The sequence below is a fragment of the Mixophyes fleayi genome, chromosome 10 (assembly GCF_038048845.1).
Source record: "Mixophyes fleayi isolate aMixFle1 chromosome 10, aMixFle1.hap1, whole genome shotgun sequence".
NCBI classification, from domain to species: domain Eukaryota; kingdom Metazoa; phylum Chordata; class Amphibia; order Anura; family Limnodynastidae; genus Mixophyes; species Mixophyes fleayi.
In genome coordinates this window covers 77,798,198-77,818,823 of record NC_134411.1, presented here as the reverse complement: position 1 = coordinate 77,818,823, position 20,626 = coordinate 77,798,198, and the positions used below count along the sequence as shown (strand labels likewise).

Sequence of the window (20,626 nt, the reverse complement as noted above, 5' to 3'; positions counted from 1 at the left end):
TCCCACCCCCACTCAGGCAGAACTCAGAGGGGAGGCGAATTAGTAATTGCAGAGGGGCGTGGCTAGCACAGCCAATCACGTCATTATGGTCTGTCCCGAACGATTTCGTCATTGTGCCACCGGTGTGGGGCTAAAAGGAGGGAATTTGCAGAGGGTAGTGTCGTTAAGGCCCCCGCCGTCATTCCCACTTCACTTGAAAGTGGGCTGGGGGCGGATAATGGCTTGCTCTCCAGGGAATCCGGGAGACCTACCCGGAATATGGGAGTCTCCCGGACATTCCAGGAGAGGGGCAAATATGTGTTATTCTATAGAATTTCATCAGTTTAAACTAGAAAATCTCTGGCTAGAACAAGTAGTTCAAGTCTGTAGCACTTTTGCAGAAAATAGGCAGCCCTGGGTGTATATTTGGCTATCATATCATATTTGGCATCATATATGTCCCTGCAGAAGACAGTATAACTTTCCCTCTTTTGTTCCTTTTCTTGTGAATTCACATAAGTTAGAGTTGGACGTAAAACTGCAACTTATGTAAAATTTGTTGCACTGTGCACACAACTTGCACTTGTCTATTGAGCTGAGCATATCTTATACTTGCACTTGGAGAGGTGGGTCAGGTCCCTGTGTAAGCTCAGCAGTGTACGGGATGTGGAGACACAAGTCAACCACACCTCTTAGAAATGCTTCCATTTTTGACTTGCATCTATCTATCTTTAAGACACAACTTTTAGGAGGCGTACCTTGGCACTTCCCATTGGTCTCTATACACCAGATTTAAAGCACGTTTTATAACATATGGGCATCTCAAAATACAGCCGCAGAAACATAAGTGGTGTATTTTTATGTGTGCCCAAAAGTTGCAGGGTTATGTGTAATTCTAAGGGGCTATTTATCAGTCTGCGATGCTAAGCATGATTTTATTTTGCTGCTTATTGCAGTGATAAAAAATTTTTTTTATCACTTATCACTGCTATTTATCAAAAAAATATCACTGGGGAAGCTAAGCAATAGTCATCTGCACCAGAGATAGTGACCAGGAGCAGTAAGGGTTAACTTCACCGAGCCAGGTTCTGTAGGTACCTGCAGGCAAATAACCTGCTAACCAGCTCGCTCATGTGCAGTGGAACTGAAAGCCCTGTTCTGACAGATTCTTTATGTCTCTTAGAATGTTGCAGTGTATTCAAATCTGAGTCATTTAGCTAACTAGACTGATCTACAGATCAAATCTGCAATCTGAGGTCACACACGCAGTATACAGTTCTATGACGACATATATAGCCTTGTGCTGCTACAAACCCAGTGTCGCCATACAACCCCATAATGTCTCCATATTCAGGGCTTTCATAATATTGTTAGGAAAAATAAGGATTCATCTGTAGTTTAAATTATGGGAAAATAAGTGGAGGATGAAAGATTTTGGAATACATGGTATCTCTTATTATATTACAGCCTCCTGCTTAGACAGTTCTTACCCTGGGACCTTCATATGTTACTGCTGGAGCTTTCATTAGACCACTAAATTACAACTAAGAAAATGTAAGACTGTCATTGGTTAAAGCCCTAAGGTTGCACTTCTTATAGTGGACTTAACCTTTTGTAGACTACAGTCATCATCAGCTATTTATATAGCGCCACTAATTCCACAGCGCTGTACATAGAACTCACTCACATCAGTCCCTACCGCATTGGAGCTTACAGTCTAAATTCCCTAACACACACATACACAGAGAGAGACTAGGGTCAATTTGATAGCAGCCAATTAACCTACCAGTATGTTTTTGGAGTGTGGGAGGAAACACGCACAAACACAGGGAGAACATACAAACTCCTCACAGATAAGGTCATAGCTCCTAAAATGAATTCAGATTGGCTGGAGTTCACTTTAGAAAGAGCAACCATAGCTGTGTAACCAATAGCAAACCAAACAGCCTTTATTTTTTTCTCTGAGTGACCTGTGAGGAGTTCCTCTCACCACATAACTGCATACTTGCCAACTCATCCGGAATGACCGGGAGACTGCCGCATTTCGCGGGAGAGTGTGGCAATATCCCGCATCTGCCCACTTCCTATTGAATTGGGCAGAGTTAGGTCCAAATGCCGTACAAACTTCTGTAAAATTACGCGTTTGCGTCATTACGTCACGGGGCTGGGTCCAAAATGATGCAAATTTTGGAGCCCCGCCCCCCATCACGCCCACCTCCCCCGCCAGGCTCCCGGAAGCCAACTTCAGAAAGTTGGTAAGTTGGTAACTGTCTGATACGGGTGCACACAGTGTTTCAAAGGTTGAACCATGTCTGTTGCCAAATATGCTACTATAGTGCAAAATTCAGACTTTAACACGTCAGCAAAACCAAACTTGTATAAAGTTTGGTTTCTGAATTTGTCAAAGTATTTTAAAGTACGACTACATGCACCTGGCTGCTTTATATGAGGTATGTTGTTTTTTTTACAATGCACTCTAAGGGGTATATTTACTAAGCTGCGGGTTTGAAAAAGTTGGGATGTTGCCTATAGCAACCAATCAGATTCTAGCTTTCATTTATTTAGTACTTTCTACAAAATGACAGCTAGAATCTGATTGGTTGCTATAGGCAACATCCCCACTTTTTTCAAACCCGCAGCTTAGTAAATCTAGCCCTAAATGTTTCCTCTTTTTCCTGTGTTAGTTTCCTTCTATATGCATTTATGGCAGTTTACAACATATCAATACACTGTTAAAAAGAAGCACCGACTAGCGATTGTGCCTATTTGTAGCGCAGTAGCCGAGTGTAGGGGAGGGGAAAATTATCAAAAAATATTGTTTTCAAACAGAGCACACCATATATCTGTTACTTTGACAGCTGGCAAATTATCTGATTGCCAAAAGACATTAGATAATGGTTCTAATTAGCCCCCAGAATGGGTTTTTTTTTAAAAAAAAAAAACCATGTAATTTGTTCAGCTCAATTTAGTGTATGAAGTAGGACAGTGGCCTGAGGTCTTATCTGTATGTCATAACACTCGCTTTGTGTAAGTGTATGGTCATTTAATGTAGTGTGTACAGTTTATATGCTTTTAAGAGATGGGTAACCTGGAGCATTTTGCAGTGTGGACAGAATGAGTTCAGCCTGACTCTGGGGATTATTAGAGATGGGATTGTAAGACTTGTATGTACGTTTATATATTCTTGCAGCTTTAATTACTATGAGCCTGATATAGAGTTGAACGCAGCGGTGCTCCGTTTGCGTGTGAGCAAAGTGTTTCCACATCTGCGTTGTATTCATCTTATGATATGTGCAATGTGTAAATCTAGTGTATAGATTGTCCTTGTTTTTAAGTATTTTCCAAGTGCAAAATATAATTCCATTCTTCTGCAGGCTAGATGCAATGCTTACCATCCATTGTTATTTTATGCATTTTATATGTTAAGATTGAGGTACAGTATTTGAAATTCAAAAGCAAAGTATCTTCTAATCAGATTCCTTTACCTTGTTCTGAGGATTAGAGTGTTCCAGTCAGGGCCGGATTAAGGGAAGGGAGTCCCCCGGGCTATGGATACTCTGAGGGCCCCCCCATGAGGCCCCTGTGAACTTACCTCCTTCCGTTGTTCCACTCCCTGTAGAAATTAAGTGGTAAGTCCTACAGTGACAGCAGGCAGTTAACAGCATAACATTTGCTGTTAGCTGCCTACCATTTTCCTTGAAGAAGTGACAGAGACCCGATAAATGTCGGCGGGCCCCCCAGCTGACCGAGGCCCCTGGGCTGTAGCCCCTTTAGCCCTATTGTTAATCCGGCTCTGGTTCCAGTGTCCGCAGAGACAGAACTACATGACAGGCTTAGATGCTTCGGCTCAGCAGGGCAAGAAAATGTTGGCTATAGATTACTATCTAGGATAACATAGAGGCTGCTAATGAAATAAATTACTGATGGTCCTTTCTTTGGACAGTCATGGGTTCAATGTAAAGCCTGATTCATTAAGGAAAGTAAAGCATAAAAAAAAGGAGTAACTTTGCACCTGGGCAAAACCATGTTGGATTGGAGGGGGAGGTAAATTTAAAATGTGGGGGCAGATTTATAGTTGGGGTAAGGCATGTCCTAGATCTGTGATGGGCAAACTACGGCCCGCGGGCCAGATCCGGCCCACTTACAGGTTCTATCCGGCCCCGCCAATATTTTAAAAAATTTCATTAAAATATGCATAAAATTATTAGGCCCGACCCTGTGTGTCAGAACCTTCATTTTTATGCCTTCCCAGCTATTTCCTCCATTACACTTCATCCTCCTTCCTAAAAGGACACTTTGTATGTCAATCACTCAAACACCTGCCCGCCCCCTAATGGCTGAAAGTTATGTGAGAAGAGATGGGCTGGGCCATATACTAAGGTGGATTTCGATTGGCTGCTGTGTTGTCAGTTAGTGGCTCACCAGAAAGACGGATCTGCAACAACCTGCTGAAATAAGTGCTGTGTCTGTATGATCGTTGCACTTATAGAGGTAACACTGCTATATAACACCCTCCCGTCCCATTCAAAACATTTGTATTATATATTTCGATATTTGAGTTTTTTAATAAATTATATTGGCCCGCCTAAAGTTTTTCTTTTATATTTGGCCTGCTCCTGAAAACGTTTGCCCATCACTGTCCTAGATCAACTTTAAATTTCAGTGTAAAAATAAAGCTATCAAGTATATGTGTGCTGAAAAAACAGCCAGTATTTAACTTAAAATAATAAACTAGTTTGTACCCCTTGCATGGTAACATGGTTTGTCCAGGAGAAAACTTACTCATTTGTTTTGCCTGACTTTCCTTAATGACTCAGGTCCAACATGTTTTCCCTGCAAAAACTTGTTTTCATCTATACTTTTAGTGGGATGCATTTTGCCCTCTCCAGTTGCAGTTCTGTAGTAAACAGCGTTTTTAGGCACACTTTGATCAATGTAATAAAAACTTTAAATGTCATCTAAACCGAGCAACATATTAGGAGAATCTTAATGGAGTCTTTCTGAAGTGGAGCTAGGTTGGACTTTGAAGTGACGTTTTCACTCTTTCCACCATAAACATTTTGATGTGGGTCCATACACCTGCAGATTGATTTTCTGGGAGTGAACAAGTGCATTTAAGCAAATAATAAAGCAGTGCGGCCTGCATTGTTTGAAGTTGGTCAGTGAGTCTCACTTTAGGGAATCCAATATAGAGAACTACATACACTAGAAAGTTTTTAGGGAATATTTTGATACAGGGAGATTCCAAATTTGCCTTCCAGCAAAATATTCCTAGGTTATCTACATACATACTGTATAATCATGACGTACAGAAAAAATAGCAAACATAGGGGTATATTTAAGAAGCTGTGAAAAGCCTAAAATGACGGTGTGAACACCGGTAGAAGGCTCTATTACCTTTTTGTTTATCAAAGGGTTAATGGCGGTAAAATCGTAGATTTCTCCAGCGTTAACGTAATTAACAGTGCTTACCGCTGTCCCTATAGACCTCTAGACAGCAGCATTTGTTAATATAATAAGCTGCGAAAAGCATTTTCGATGGGATCCAGCTCACCGGCTTCAATTGATCCGGGAAAGTGCATGCGTATAGCACTTTCTCCATTCGCAAGCAGCGTTTCCCATAGTATATATATCCTTGCTATACTTGCATGCCCTGTATACTAACATCTGTCCAGTTTTCTTTCACAATTTCAGAATTGCCTTGGAAAAAAAATGTATGTGTGGTGTTAAGCCCAATATGATTATTACTGGACAGATGGTGATGAAGGAGGCTAAAGTATCCATTTTTATTTTTAACTGTGAATCTTAGTATTATGGGTGCAGCCTGTTAGATTCTCACTGCAATATTAGTAGTGCAAGTTAAGAATTTAAAGCAAATGTCTAATTGGCTGCTCTAGGTCACATCATGTTTGTCTACATAACACTGTATTATAAAATAAGCTCAATTATGTGTAATGTACATAGCAACGTGTGTGTTTTAGTCTCCTGCAGTAAAACCAGAGCACCATCATGGAGTAAGTCACGTGACTACATGCCACCCAGTGCCATCTGTCTTCCCAGGCAATGCCAGCTGCTAATTCTCCTCCTTCCACCTCCATGTACTGGCAGATGCTTATGCCTGGCAGGTAGAGGGATACATTTTTCCCTGCTGGCATAATATATCTTTTTTTTATTCAGTTTCTACCCTTGTTCACATAAAATAATATATTTTTCCTACTGATTTCACGGCCTGCTGAGGATACCATTCCATTGACAGGATGAGAAGCAGGACGCGCATTGTGCCACTATTGTATTAGAGTGCTGTGACCGTATGTATAATTCTCAGAGTTCCAAATCACACTGAACTGACAAAGGTCTTTTAATTTGCCTAAAAGTTGAACTAAATACACATTTGTATCAAAACTCTCGAATTCGAATATTCGAGTAAATGCATAACTGACAACTGTCCCTTGGAAATTTTGTCCGAAGAACTTTCTGACCCTGCCAATGTCCCTATGTTTAATATTGGCCAAGAGCCCAATAGTTTCTGTGATTTAGAGGGTGTTCAATAAGACATCTCAACTCTTCCTTTAAACTTCTCTTCAGAACTGTGTACATAAAGCTTTGGAAAATAGTGAGAAAAACTCACATACATCATTTAAAAAGCATACTTCCTTTAAAACACAAGGGGCCTGATTCATTAAGGTACTTAAACTAAGAAGTTTCTTATTTAAGTTTTTGCAATATTCAGAGGTAGAAAACATTTTATTTGACAACATATCAAAATACAGGATGTCACTAGGGCAGCTCAGTGGTGCCCAATTCCCCGGCGACACTGGCTGACAGCGGAAAGAGTACTCATACAGCTTACTGTGCCAGAGCAGGGAGCCTCTGCACATGCGTGATCCGGAATGCGGGCTCGCATGACTGTTTTTTCATGTAACACACAAATACTTGATAGCTTATTTGTACACTGAAATTTAAAGTTGATATTTGTGTGCTACATGAAAAAACAATCAGTATTTAACTTATGTGCAAAACAGAAAACTAATTTTCTGTTCATAACAATTCAGTTGGCTCTAAAACCTGGCCAATGGCAGGTCATAAAAGGAAAGTTCAACATTGCAACCCCCGAAGCCACTTGTGGACTGAGATGATGAGGCTTTTTGTTTATCACCAAATATATAATGGGCTGTAACCTAAAAGAGGATCTTTCTTTACCAAGTAAGGTCTTTGCTTACCAGCTGCACTGCAAGTGTGCTATTTAGTGGGATGTGCCTTCATCATGTATTCAGATAAATGGAGAGTCTTCTGTAATGTCATACAGTTTACCCCTGCATCCTACATAGCTTTGTACGCCAATGAGAGGACTACAAATTTGAGCACTCCCTTATTCATGAATTGGAAGCTGCAGTGTGTTCAGCAGCTGTTGGGAATCAAGGACATACACTGATAATAAGAGACCAACTTGCCCAATAGTTATTTTATTCTCCTCGAGAATTACCCTGGAAACAAGATACATTGTGGTGGAGGTGGAGGCAGGTGCATGTTGTGCTATTTGGGATCTGTGTGTAGTACGTTTGTGTTGTGGAGTGTGAATACAGTATATTGTGTTGGAATTGTAGTTTTAGGTCTGTGATATGGATGAGAGTATGGCACAGGTGTATTAATAGGCGAGTGGAATGAGTGAAAGTATTAAGTAATTGGAATATGTGGATGTATGTGGTAGGGAAAATTCACAATTATTCGTAGCTAAAATGTTCAATTTAACACTACAGAGGCTTTTAGGCTTAACTTTTTAAAGGATGTTAATCAGACTTACAGAGATGCGAGGTCTCGCTGAGTGCCTCCTCCCACAGACACTAAGGAGCACTGTTACACAATATGATGAGGACAATGTTGGCAAAGGCAATGGTAATAAATGGGAATTTTAACTGTAATATAGTATATTTAAGGCATGGTGATACAAATGATGGAAACGCCCTTCTCTGGTGATCTCTAAATCACAAGCATTCCATATTTGTACAATGGTCTACTTATTGGTTAATTTATTTTATATATTTAGATAGGCTGCAGCTATGGGCAACCTTCATTTTAAATTAATTATCATAGATTTGACAGTACTGGGAGAGAGTCTGAATGTGAGGCGGAGTCAAGTGTGACACCAAGGCAGCGGGTTTTGGAGACTTTCAATACATTTCTTAATTGCCATTATGACAAGTTGTAGCTCAATAAATCTTAACTTCACGGTAAGGACTGAAAACATGGGTTGCCATGTCATTTTGTTATGAACCCCACTGTTCACTGGTACACGGATACCCCCTGGATTTGATCCCAGTAGTGTATATTTGTTATTGGTTGTGAGTGAGAATGAGTCAAGGAAACTCGCAACTATGGAGCAACACGCAGTCAAACAGGACACAAAAGAGAATGGTTAATTGGCAAGCCGGATCAGAGAGCAGGAGAGATACAGGAAGTCAGTAAACAGGCCAGGAGTTCAAGGGCAGGCAGAGATCCCAGAGCAAGGTCCAATAAACAAAGCCAAGGTCAAACATATAAATCCAACAGCAGCATATAATAAAATCTCGGGCTAGTAAAACTAACACCAACAAGGCAATAATGGCAATAAGAGTATTTATGTAGGTCCTGGCCAATCAGCTGCTGGGTAGGAATCATGTGAGCAGCAAGTGTGACTGATCAGCTGCTGGGTAGAAAGCATGTGAGCAGGGAGTGATGACTGCTCAGCTGCTAAGTAATGAGCAGGGATGAGTCTAGCAAGAGCTGGAAATCAGCTGGAATGTGGAATCCTGGTTAGCAGCTCAGAAATCAGGGTGAGTAAGGTTGCTCAGCAACAGACACACAACAACTCTGATATTCAGCAAAGTCTGAAATAGATTTCTGAGACAGAGCAGAAAAAACATAACACATCTAGGGGTAAATGTATCAAGGTGCGATTTTGCAAACTCAGCGATTTTCTCGGGAGAGTTGAAACTCGCAGATGTATGAAGCTGAGATTTCATGCAAAATCGCCAGAGTTGTGCTTCTGTCAAAATCGCTATTTGCAAAATCGCTAGAGATCAAACTCCCGACTGTTTGCCACAGCAGCTATACAAGTCTCAAATGTATGAAGCTGTAATTAGGCAAACTCAGGAGAGTTTGATTTCAAACACGCCAGATACAACACGCTGCTGGCTAGCAGCGTGTTGTATAAACCTATCACTGTTACACTGCCAGTCATACAGCTGGCAGCACTCCGGCAGCTGTAAAACCTGTAAAGAATAAAAAGAATAAAAAAAAGTAAAAAAAAAAAAAAAAAGCGTGGGTCCCCCCTCTATTCTGTCTTAACCCTAGTGCTGCCAGACTACTGCTGGTTCCGTGAAAATAGGGGAAAAATTTTGCGTGGGGCATGGAACCAGCCAGGGTTGGAGGCACTATAGCAGGGGGACACTCGGCAGGGGTCCCCCTGCCATAATGACTAACCAACACCAGCGCTGGCTGGATTCCCTAGGGAGTGGGGTCCGCCCAAAAAAACGAGCGGGCCCCCCCCAGGGACACCCAGCCCAGTGCTGATAGCACTAGGGCTCTTCCTACACCCCTGGGCGGTGGGTGTAGGGTAATAACGGCGAAAAAAGAGTTATGAAAACAAATGGACGCCATTTTGTTTTGTGGAACTACAAGTGCCAGCCAGCCAGGTTGCCCTAAGTAGTTTAGGCATGCTGCTACTTGTATAACTACAAGCACCAGCATACCCACGACAGCCAGGGCATGTTAGCACTTGGAGGACCACAAGTGCCAACATGCCCTGACACCCATGGCTGGCTGGGACCTGTAGATCCACGAAACAAAATGTTTACGAATCCACAACACCCTGGTTAAAACCACTAACATTTATTAAAAATAATAAACCCACAATAAATACAGTAAACACCCTCATTTACACCACATCATTTTATTAAAAATAATAAATACCCTATACTCACCAATGAAGTTTTCTTCTCTTGTCAGCAGCTTTCAATCCAAAAATGACTGTCACTAATGTCCAAAATAAATTTGTATCCAAAGTCCATGCTTGACAAAGTCAAAAATAAATTTGTAATTCCAAAAGTCTGGCATGCCCCTGTCCCAAATAAATTTGTACTTCCAAATGTCCATGCTTGAAATCTGTTCACTTCTTCTGGCCAGGGGGGTCGTACATTGTTGCTTGAAGTCTTCTGTTCTTCTCCCAGGTGGGGCCCATATTTGTAAGATCCACGATTCTTGCTTGCTTGAAGAAAAATAAAAAAGGGAGGAGCCGCCGCAAACAGCTCCTACCTAGTAGGAGCTCCGATACACAATGAGCTTAGCTCATTGCGCTAGGTCTATTTACAGTATTAGGTAATTTCCCACGCTGGTGGGACAACCCCTTTAAGAAACCCTGTTTTCAATTGTGGGTGGTATTGTAAAGTCATGGCCAAAAGTTTTGAGAATGATGCAAATATTATTTTTCACAAAGTCGGCTGCCTCAGTTATTATGATGGCAATTTGCATATACTTCAGAATGTCATGAAGAGTGATCAGATGAACTGCAATTAATTTCAAAGTCCCTCTTTGCCATGACAATGAACTTTATCCCAAAAACAACATTTCCACGGCATTTCAGCTCTGCCACAAAAGGACCAGCTGACATCAGGTCAATGATTCTCTCACTAACACAGGTGAGAGTGTTGATGAGGAAAAGGCTGGATATCACTCTGTCATGCTGATTGAGTTAGAATAACAGACTGGAAGTTTTAAAAATAGGGCGGTGCTTGAAATCATTTTTCTTCCTCTGTTAACCATGGTTAACTGCAAGGAAACACATGCAGTCATCATTGCTTTGCACAAAAAGGGCTTCACAGGCAAGGATATTGCTGCTAGTAAGATTGCACCTAAATCAACAATTTATCGGATCATCAAGAACTTCAAGGAGAGAGGTTCAATAGTTGTGAAGAAGGCTTTAGGTCACCCCAGAAAGTCCAGCAAACGTCAGGACCGTCTCCTAAAGTTGATTCAGCTGCAGGATCTGGGCACCACCAGTGCAGAGCTTGCTCAGGAATGGCAGCAGGCACATGTAAGTGTATCTGTACGTACAGTGAGGTGAAGACTTTTGAAGGATGGCCTGGTGTCAAGTAGGCCAGCAAAGAAGCCACTTCTCTCCAGGAAAAACATCAGGGACAGACTGATATTCTGCAAAAGGTACAGGGATTGGATTGCTGAGGACTGGGGTAAAGTCGTTTTCTCTGATAAATCCCCTTTCAGATTGTTTGGGACATCTGGAAAAACGCTTGTCCAGAGGAAGAAAGGTGAGCGCTACCATCAGTCCTGTGTCATGCCAACAGTAAAGCATCCTGAGACCATTCATATGTGGGGTTGCTTCTCAGCCAAGGGAGTGGGCTCACTCACAATTTTGCCTAAGAACACAGCCCTAAATAAAGAATGGTATGAGAACTTGTGGTCAATCCTCAAGAGGCGGGTGGACAAACAAAAACCCACAAATTCTGACAAACTCCAAGCATTGATTAGGCAAGAATGGGCAGCCATCAGTCAGTATGTGGCCCACAAGTAGATTGACAGCATGCCAGGGCGAATTGCAGAGGTCTTCAAAAAGAAGGGTCAACACTGCAAATATTGACTCATAAACGTAATGTAATTGTCAATAAAAGCCTTTGCCACTTATTAAATGCTTGTAATTTTACTTCAGTATACAAAAAATCTGACAAAAGGTCTAAAAACACTGAAGCAGCAAACTTTGTGAAAACCAATACTTGTGTCATTCTCAAAACGTTTGGTGAAGACTGTATTATCTTTCTTGCAAATATGCAGTTTTGACACAAATCGGCACCTAAGCAGGAATGATGCTTGGCTAAAACTGGTCAGATTCCTCCCAATTACTGAATGACTAGATCTGTGGACAATTTGACAACACGCAGAGGGCTCTGATCATTTGGATATTGGTCTGAACCAATGGATTGCAAAGGGTCCAAACATTGTGGCCAGCCAATGAGCATATACACATGTCAATGTCATTGGCTGATCAAATATTGACCAGCTGTGTCCCAGGTCTTTGGTCAGTTTAAGGACTGCAGAACATTGTGTTACCCCATCTTCTGGTGATTTGATGCTAAATCTGAATCAAGTCACATTTGAACTGTCTCTAAACAGTAAATTAAATTAAGCTCTAGGTCTTTGTTAATTCCAGAGTTTAAAATAAAGAGAATGGAGTGGTTTATTGCATTTATTGACCCTTGCTATTGACACTTGCTATTAGCTTGGAAACCGAACCATGCACATTAAGCACCTCATTTTACTAAACATTACAGGGTTACACATATACTGACAAAGCCAGCGTATGCGCTCAGTGGACCAGCAAGAAAATAAAACAGCTGAAAGGAAAGTCTTGGGCAGGTGGTCAGCATAATTAAAATCAGTTTTTCTGGCCTCCATCCGAGTCATTTTGTCTGGGATTATTGTAATTATTTTGGGCATGTTTGGCAGATAAATGCTTCTGTCTGTTACACTGAGCAGAAACTTAATCCACTTTAGTGGAAGATTGCAGAATGAGCCCAGTACATTGGTTGTGCAGGTAACTAATCTGGAAGAGATTAAAGCAGGTCCCAACAAAATAAAGTGTGATTTTAATCAATTTTTGAAATGTCAGCTGGTTAACTCATGCAGCGTCACCGAACTGACAGGCTATGTTGTATGACCCTGTAATACTTGCAGAAAGCCAGAATGAGCTGTATAGTGTGATTATATTTGCGTCTAGTAAGCTGACCATTTTGGGCCAGTTTTTTTTTGGGGGGGGGGGTCACTTTGATAGCAGGCCAGTATAGTTGCCAATATTGTAGCATATATAGCATAGTTGCCAACCTTTTTAAACTTCTTTCCGGGAGATCCCAGGCAGGGGGGCATGGTTGGAGGGGCGGGACACGGTGAATTGCGTCATTTTGGCCCCGCCCCCGTGACAAAATAACATTTTGTCATGGGGGGCGGGGCCAAAATGACACGATTCACTGCGAATCGCCCCTCCAACCATGCCCCCCTGCCTGGGATCTCCCGGAAAGAAGTTTATGACACGATTCACTGCGAATCACCTCATTTTGACAGCAAGATGCCGTTTGCGGGATATTTGACTGCTCTCTCAGGAGTCGGGGAGACCCACCCGAATTTCGGGAGTCTACCGGACATTCTGGGAGAGTTGGCAAGTATGATATATAGGCACTTTGAGGCCTAATAAAGACTATTGTGACATTAACCCAAATTTAGTTTTATTTGTTTTTTTTATGTGTGTTTTGCAATGAACACAACCCATTGATGGCTGCTTTATCATTGGAGCCAACATCTGAATTAAAGTTTGTGGAGAAATAATTTTTGGGCAACAACCCAAACTTTTCACCCCCACCCAGTGCAAACATGGAGGCTCCAAGCCCGAGACTGACACAACTTCTAACAGCCAAGAGACATTTAACTCAATCACCTGTATTAAAAGCTTGTCAATGCGGCTGATTGGACGTCTAACTCTGTTTATCGTGTCGCCTTCATTAACAACTTTTCACTGCATATATTTGCAAAGTTCTCCAGACTGTGGGCATGTAGGCACTAGCAGTGCTGAGTATCTATAGAACTGTAGTGGTTGCAGAGATGGATTCCTAGGGGCATATTTAGTTAAGAGCAGAGTGCCTCTGGAACACGCGCGAAGGCACTCTGCGTTACCGCAAAATCTGCGAAGTTGCAGTACCGCATTGTCATAGAAAATGCGCAGCCGAACATCGTGGCTAATTAAATATACCACCTAAAGTCTTACTGGTTGGGAATTTTCTGGTAAAATTGTTTATAGTATTCAATTTTGGCTACCCTAAACTTTATATTTATTTTATTTTATTTTTTTTCTACCATGCTGCTTATAACACCAGACTTTTAATAGTACCATATTCCCTTCTACCACATTCCACTAAGCGTACATTACAACCACTTATTATGCTTGCTGGTGACAGACCTAAGGGGATCAATGTTGTTAATTGCTATTGTACCTAATTAAATGAATAGGCCTGCCTGGAAAAAGCATGTAATTATCTGAAATAGTTACAAATAAATATAAAAGCACCCAGGAGCACTCATTCACTAGACATAGGGTTTCCAAATGTGTGGATAAAACTGCGGAAGTTTATTTGACCTGGCTACCTATCTATACAGGTGCTGAAGGAATGATGTCGGGCAGAATGGGGCATGTCATTTTCAATAAACAGTGTACTAAAAATTCTATAAAAAAAAAAAAGTAGTTTAGTTTTCTATCTAGTAAATTACAGAATTTATGGGGAGAAATAGTTGACAAACAGTTATTTGTATTCACAAAAAAACATTATGGAACACTGTGATTTTATTTTACAGTGTAAAATGACTCATAACTGTTGCTATGGGCAACACCACGGCTTCCCTGTGTAACATTTTTCAGTGAGGTTGACTACACTGTTACAGCTATAATAAGGGAATAGGTGGGGGACAAGCAGTTTTTACATATATAAAAGTAAAAAATAAAGCTGAGGTCTATAGAGCAACGCTGTAGAGTGGATGGTCATGTGGTGAAGATGTGAAATGAACCAAAAATTATTCTGTGCACCTTCTGGAGCAGGCAACCAAAATCCTGCTGATCACCGGTAAACTAAGAGGCCGTTAAAATCATACTTGCCTACTTTCAGTAGGCGACGTCTGGGTGAGGGGCGTGAATAGAGGGCGGGGCGCCCCCACGAGTAAAATTACATTTTGTCGTGGGAGGCGGGGCCAAAATGACAATTTCTCAGTGAATCGCGTCATTTTAACAAGGGAATTGCAGGATGCAGAACAAATGCCAGCTCTCCCAGGAGTCTGGGAGACCGACCCGGATTTCGGGAGTCTCCGGGACTTTCCGGGAGAGATGGCAAGTATGGAAATTGTTATGAAGCCAAAGCTTATATTCATTCCTGTTTCCAAGAAACTGGAATGTTACATACATGTGAGATGTGGCAGGTCCAGAGTCAGATACTCAGAAATGGTTAATGTGAAATCTGCTTTCTCCAGTGTCAGGAAGTACCCCTTAGCAACCACTTGTATGGTATTGTTTGTTATGATGCAGGGACAGCAGAGTTAGCATCTGTGACACAGAGGGGGGACCTTACTCTCCTACAGGTGCTTTATATATAGGAATAACTCTTACCTATCCAAGCCAGCTGGTACATGCAGATTAACTTCTCTTACCGTTCACGCATTGCTGACCATGCAGGGATATGTCTAATAATTATTAAACTCTCCCTGATTGGTACAGTCATGGTTGGTAAGCATATAATATATTAATATGTATTGTTCCCAACATTTAACAATCATTTCTAGGAACATTATACTACCCAAGAGGAGCTCATAAGGACGTCACTTGCAATACTACCTGGTGAGGTTTAGAGCACTAAGGTGCCATCAATACTTTTTAGCTGAACTTGGTTATAGCGTCGTTTTCTGTATTTGAAATACGTTAACATATATTAACTTATAAAGCCCTAACTATAAGAATGTATAGTGAAAATGCCATTTGTTGTATAGAATAAGAGGATTTGTACAGTGCAGTTGGTCAGTATTGAAACGTATCCAGGGGCTAACAATTTTAAGTCAAATCTTTAAAACCTGAGGCTGTCCCTTTAAATGGGGACAAATGGCAGCTATGAAATATGTGATATTAGGACTAATATTGGGAAAAAGCATGCTCCACAAGTCACTTAGGGTCCCATTTAATATTATCACTCCAGGTGCTCCATTTTTTGGCTGCTATCAAATTGACCATAGTCTCTCTCTCTCTCTCCGTCTGTGTGTATGTTAGAGAATTTAGACTGTGTGCTCCAATGGGACAGGGACTGATATGGGTGCTTTGTAGAGCGCAGCAGAATTAGTGGCACTTTATAATAGATGATGATGATGATGATCACCCCCTATTGTGGGAATGAGTAGTATTTTTTTTTTCTTTATCAAAACAGTATCACTGTGCCAGCTGAACATTACTGACCCACCGCGGCAAGAGTTAACTGCGTAGTTGAGCGCATGCGTTACCTGGCTCGCTTAAGGGAACTGAAAGCCCACGTGTAGGCTTTCAGTTCCACTAATTAAAAAAAAATATGGTACAACACAATTATGTATTTTAGTAATTAAATAAATAATATTATTGCATTATTAAAAAAAATGCCTTAGTCTTAGAATAAATCCTATCCCAATCCTGCATTCCACTCCCCCGCCACACACACAGACACACACACACACACACACAGATACAAACACACACACAAGAACACAAGATTAGTGATTACTGTGCAGCACAACTGATCCCTGAGAGGCTGCTTTCCTCCTTCTCCACATGAATTATTAAGTTAATTACCTCCGCAACTCATTCATTTGCTTTCTTTCCTAATGAAAAACAGAGCCTCCCTTGGTCACCAGGGAGACGAAGCCATTAGGTAATGGCGCACTGAGCACTCGCTGCTTAGAACTGGTGTCACACTTAAAGGGTAACTTTGTGGACAAAATGCTGAACTCTCCCCTGGTCCATAATTTAGATTTAGTGCTCTCAGTGCTGCAGAATTATGCAGCTTTGTAAAAGGCAGACTTCGGGATTGTGATACCACCCTGATAACAAGTACCTGGCACATTAAGCAGTGTATTAGCACATTCATGCCACATTTCTTCAGGAGAGCTATAAGTTCATAATCAGGCAATAGTTTCCAGCAAGACTATTCTATACAAGTACAACAACGGGTGAGGTAAGGACAATTGCCTTAGTGTAGGGGGTATGTTAACTTCTAATTTTGGCTCCAGTTAAGTTGCAGATATAATAATAGAAGAAAATAAAATGTTATTAGGTGTGCTAACACAATTCCGTCACCTATGGTTTTGTTCCATCTCCATAAATAGGTCCTGAATGTTCATAACCATACTATTTTTATTTGTTCGTTATATAATTTTACAGTTCAACAACTGTCTTTACTGTTGCTACTCTTTCAACTTTATATAAATCCTAGACTCGCATAAGGTTGCTCATCTTATTTAAGGGTCCGTTCATCATTGGGGGCTCGTGGGCTACATTCGGTATTGATGCGATATGCCATGCCAGGGCTCATTTGCGAACCCTGGAGAAATTCCCCTCCTAAACGAGAGCAGAGTACAAAGCAGGAAGTGACCTTCAGTAGCTATTGCGCATGCTAAGGGTGCGCATGGGCATAGTGATAGGATCCAGAGAAGCCTATCGGGCGGCACTGGACCCCATTAAAAAGATAAGGTATTGCTATCCTGAGATGGCGTTAGTTTTTAAAGGCTTTGGGTCAGATTGCACCCCCCAATAGAGGTCTACAAGTCTCTAAATTCACCAAGGGGTTAAAGCAGGAGAAATTAGACAAGAACTGCGATAGCCATTTGGCTCATCGTATTTTCATAAATAGATTCTTAGGGCTAGATTTACTAAACTGCGGGTTTGAAAAAGTGGGGATGTTGCCTATAGCAACCAATCAGATTCTAGCTTTCATTTATTTAGTGCATTCTACAAAATGACAGCTAGAATCTGATTGGTTGCTAAAGGCAACATATCTCAACTTTTTCAAACCCGCCGTTTAGTAAATATACCTCTTAGTGTAAGCAGCATTCCATGAGATGGTCCACATATACTTTGTAAACGTAACCTTGTAGGCCAAACCCTTGTATACATGTTGCTTTTTCATCTTCATATCTAGGTGTGTTTTTTTCCTTCAATTACTTTTATGCTTTCTATCATAGGAGACATTTGTATGAGAAGGAACACAAGTGGGTGAGGTTGGTTTAAGCTGGGTACACAGTACAGAAATTTCGACCAACTTTTTATGCAGAGCGATTTTACATGCGATCGATGATCCGATCGCTCGGTCCATGGACTGCATACACACTAGCCTTGTTTAGGACGATAAAGGGAAGAGCGGTCGTCCCTTTAGCGACTTTTTACAGCCATGTTGTCGTGAGCAATGACTGTAATTTCGTACTCACTGTTGTGGATCGGTCGGAAGTTTATACACACTGCACAGCGGAAACGAGATTGGACCAAAAAAATAAACGGTACGAGCAACCAAATGAGGCGACAATCGTCCATTTGGGCAGACTTTCGACCATCGTGTCACTGCACACACTGACCCGACTTTTGAACAATCGGTCGTATGTTGGCTGTTTGAGCCGATTATTGGATGAAAACAGTGTAGTGTGTACCCAGCTTTACTGAGCACATATAGAAGACATAGATAGAGTAAGCACAAAAGTACTTCATGCCTTTGGCAATGCAATAGAAGCAAGGGGGTTCTCATAAAGGCTAAGACCACCATAAAACCTTGAAGAATCATCCTCTATAAACAGGACCAGCAGCTCTGTCAGAATTCTATGCACATTTGTGTAAATCAGGGCATATAGCATGTCCAAACCTGTTTTGCAGTGCAGAGGATCTGTTTTGCACTTTCCAAATGCCCTTTAGTGTTTGGAAGTTGGTCAGAGGTCCACTTTTGCACATAATATTAAGTATAAAATGCTGATCTCATGTCACAAATAGACCACCTGCTACCTGTCACATGCAAATGCTGTTAGCAGACAGTTTCAAACAGCTACATATAGTTCTATGGTAGTACAGAAACCAGTGTCTGAGTGGCTTAGAATCTATTGTGCAACATAAATGCTGTGCAGATTCGCAAATTCATACACAAGGGCAGGGTCAGTGATATCACAACAAGCTGAAGTACCAGGTTAGACAATAGTTTATCATTGGAGCTTGATTTTCTATGTCTGTATCAGTCTAGACATTGTCTAATGGTTATTAAGCAGCTATTTTTGTTTGTTGCATAGGGGGAGGAAATACTTCAAGATCAATTCATTCAAACTAAAATGTAGTTTGGGGTGCAATTCTCTGAGACAAGATAAATTACAAACGTCCTTTTATTTTCAATTTGGTATTACATTGATCGGGCAGCTGCCTCTGAATGCTTCAATGGTCTAGTTGTATGTGCCTCTCCCATACTGCTGCTTACCCGATTCTTTCAGGAAGTAGTGCATACTTGCCAACATTTTAGATTTGGCTTCTGGGGGGTGGTGGGTGTGCGGGGGGCTCCTGTGACGTAATGACACAAAACGCGTCATTATACAGCGGGGGCGGAGCCAAACGCTGCCATTCCCGGTGAATAGCGGCGTTTGTACCGAATTCTGCCCAATTCACTAGGAAGTGGGCAGATCAGGGAGATTGCCACACTCTCCCGGGAGTCCGGGAGACTCACGCAAAATGCGGGAGTCTCCCGGACATTCCGGGAGAGTTGGCAAGTATGAAGTAGTGTTGTTGGTGCCCACAGAAAAAGGGCATTGACAGCACCACTGTTACTTTGAAAAAGGCCTGCCTCAGCAGAAGAGTGGATTAAAGCACAGTACCATTGGGACCTTAGGAGGGAGTGTCTGAATTAGGCATACTTACTTATAATTGGTGTGCTCCGGGAGATCCCGGGGGCAGGTGGGCGTGAGGGGACGGGGCTCGCCGAATTGTTTTTTGCATTTGGACAATTCCCTTATATGTCCTGCCCCTGCATATATCAAGTAGCTGGGTATCCTTGTCTTGGAACCCCTTCAGTTACCTGAAGCTAAGAGGCAGATCTCACAACTTATCTAATAGAAACTAAGGCTGGGTACACACTACAGGGTTTTCAGCCGATTATTGGGAATATCACACAATTAACAACCGTTAGGTCCGTTATCACATTACTGTGTAGGCTGCAACAATGAACGATTATCGTTCCAAAGCACATTGTATCATTTCATTTGATTTTTAAACAGAACCAAAAAAACTTGTTCCACGATGGAACAACGTTGTCCCAATCCTGCAGTGTGTATGCACTCACAACCGGCATTGTCCATAGATCTCTATGGAGTGTGTAGAGGCACGATCTTTACAGCTTATGGTTACAACAGATGAAGAACACAGATCTGAAGGTAAATGTTGTAAAACATGTAAAGTGAGTACAGATAATCGGCGTGCTGATCGGGACTTTTTTTTTTTTTTTTTTTTAATCGGCAAAATTGTTTAGGATATCGGATAGGGAGAAATTTTGTATAGTGTGTACACATGAAACGGCATGCCGATAGAAGACTTCTGCTGATGCAGCACTGTGGCTTAGTGGTTAGCACTTCTGCCTTACTGCATTGGGATCATAAGTTCGATTCCCGACCATGGCCTTATCTGTGTGGAGTTTGTATGTTCTCCCCGTGTTTGCGTGGGTTTCCTCCGTGTGCTCCAGTTTCCTCACACATTCCAAAAACATACTAATACGTTAAGTAGCTGCTATCAAATTGACCCTAGTCTCTCTCTGTCTGTCTGTGTGTATGTTAGGGAATTTAGATTGTAAGCTCCTATGGGGCAGGGACTGATGTGAGTGAGTTCTTTGTACAGCGCTGCGGAATTAGTGGCGCTATATAAATAGCTGATGATGATGAAGCTGTCTCCAGATTGGCAGCTTGGTGTGACTCCTGGCTTCAGGTAATGGACCAAATAAAGGGATAATTTGGTCTTTACTTGCTGACCTTAGAATCATTGTAGAGCACGGGCAGACAAACATATTATCTAAGTGAGTCTATTTTACTATCTCATAGTAAT

The 20,626-nt window shown here is 41.6% G+C and overlaps 1 protein-coding gene across 3 annotated transcripts in view; it reads left to right on the top strand.

The window, feature by feature from the left end:
- Positions 1–20,626, top strand: part of SMPD3 (sphingomyelin phosphodiesterase 3) — a 118,549-nt gene that overhangs the window by 11,927 nt on the left and 85,996 nt on the right. The window contains exon 1 of one of the 3 annotated variants that reach the window (XM_075188918.1): positions 4,307–4,470. The exons of the other annotated variants lie outside the window; for them this stretch is intronic. The gene's annotated coding sequence lies outside the window, so the exon portion shown is untranslated. Of the gene's footprint in view, positions 1–4,306; positions 4,471–20,626 lie in introns of those variants that run through there. 3 annotated transcript variants of the gene reach the window in all.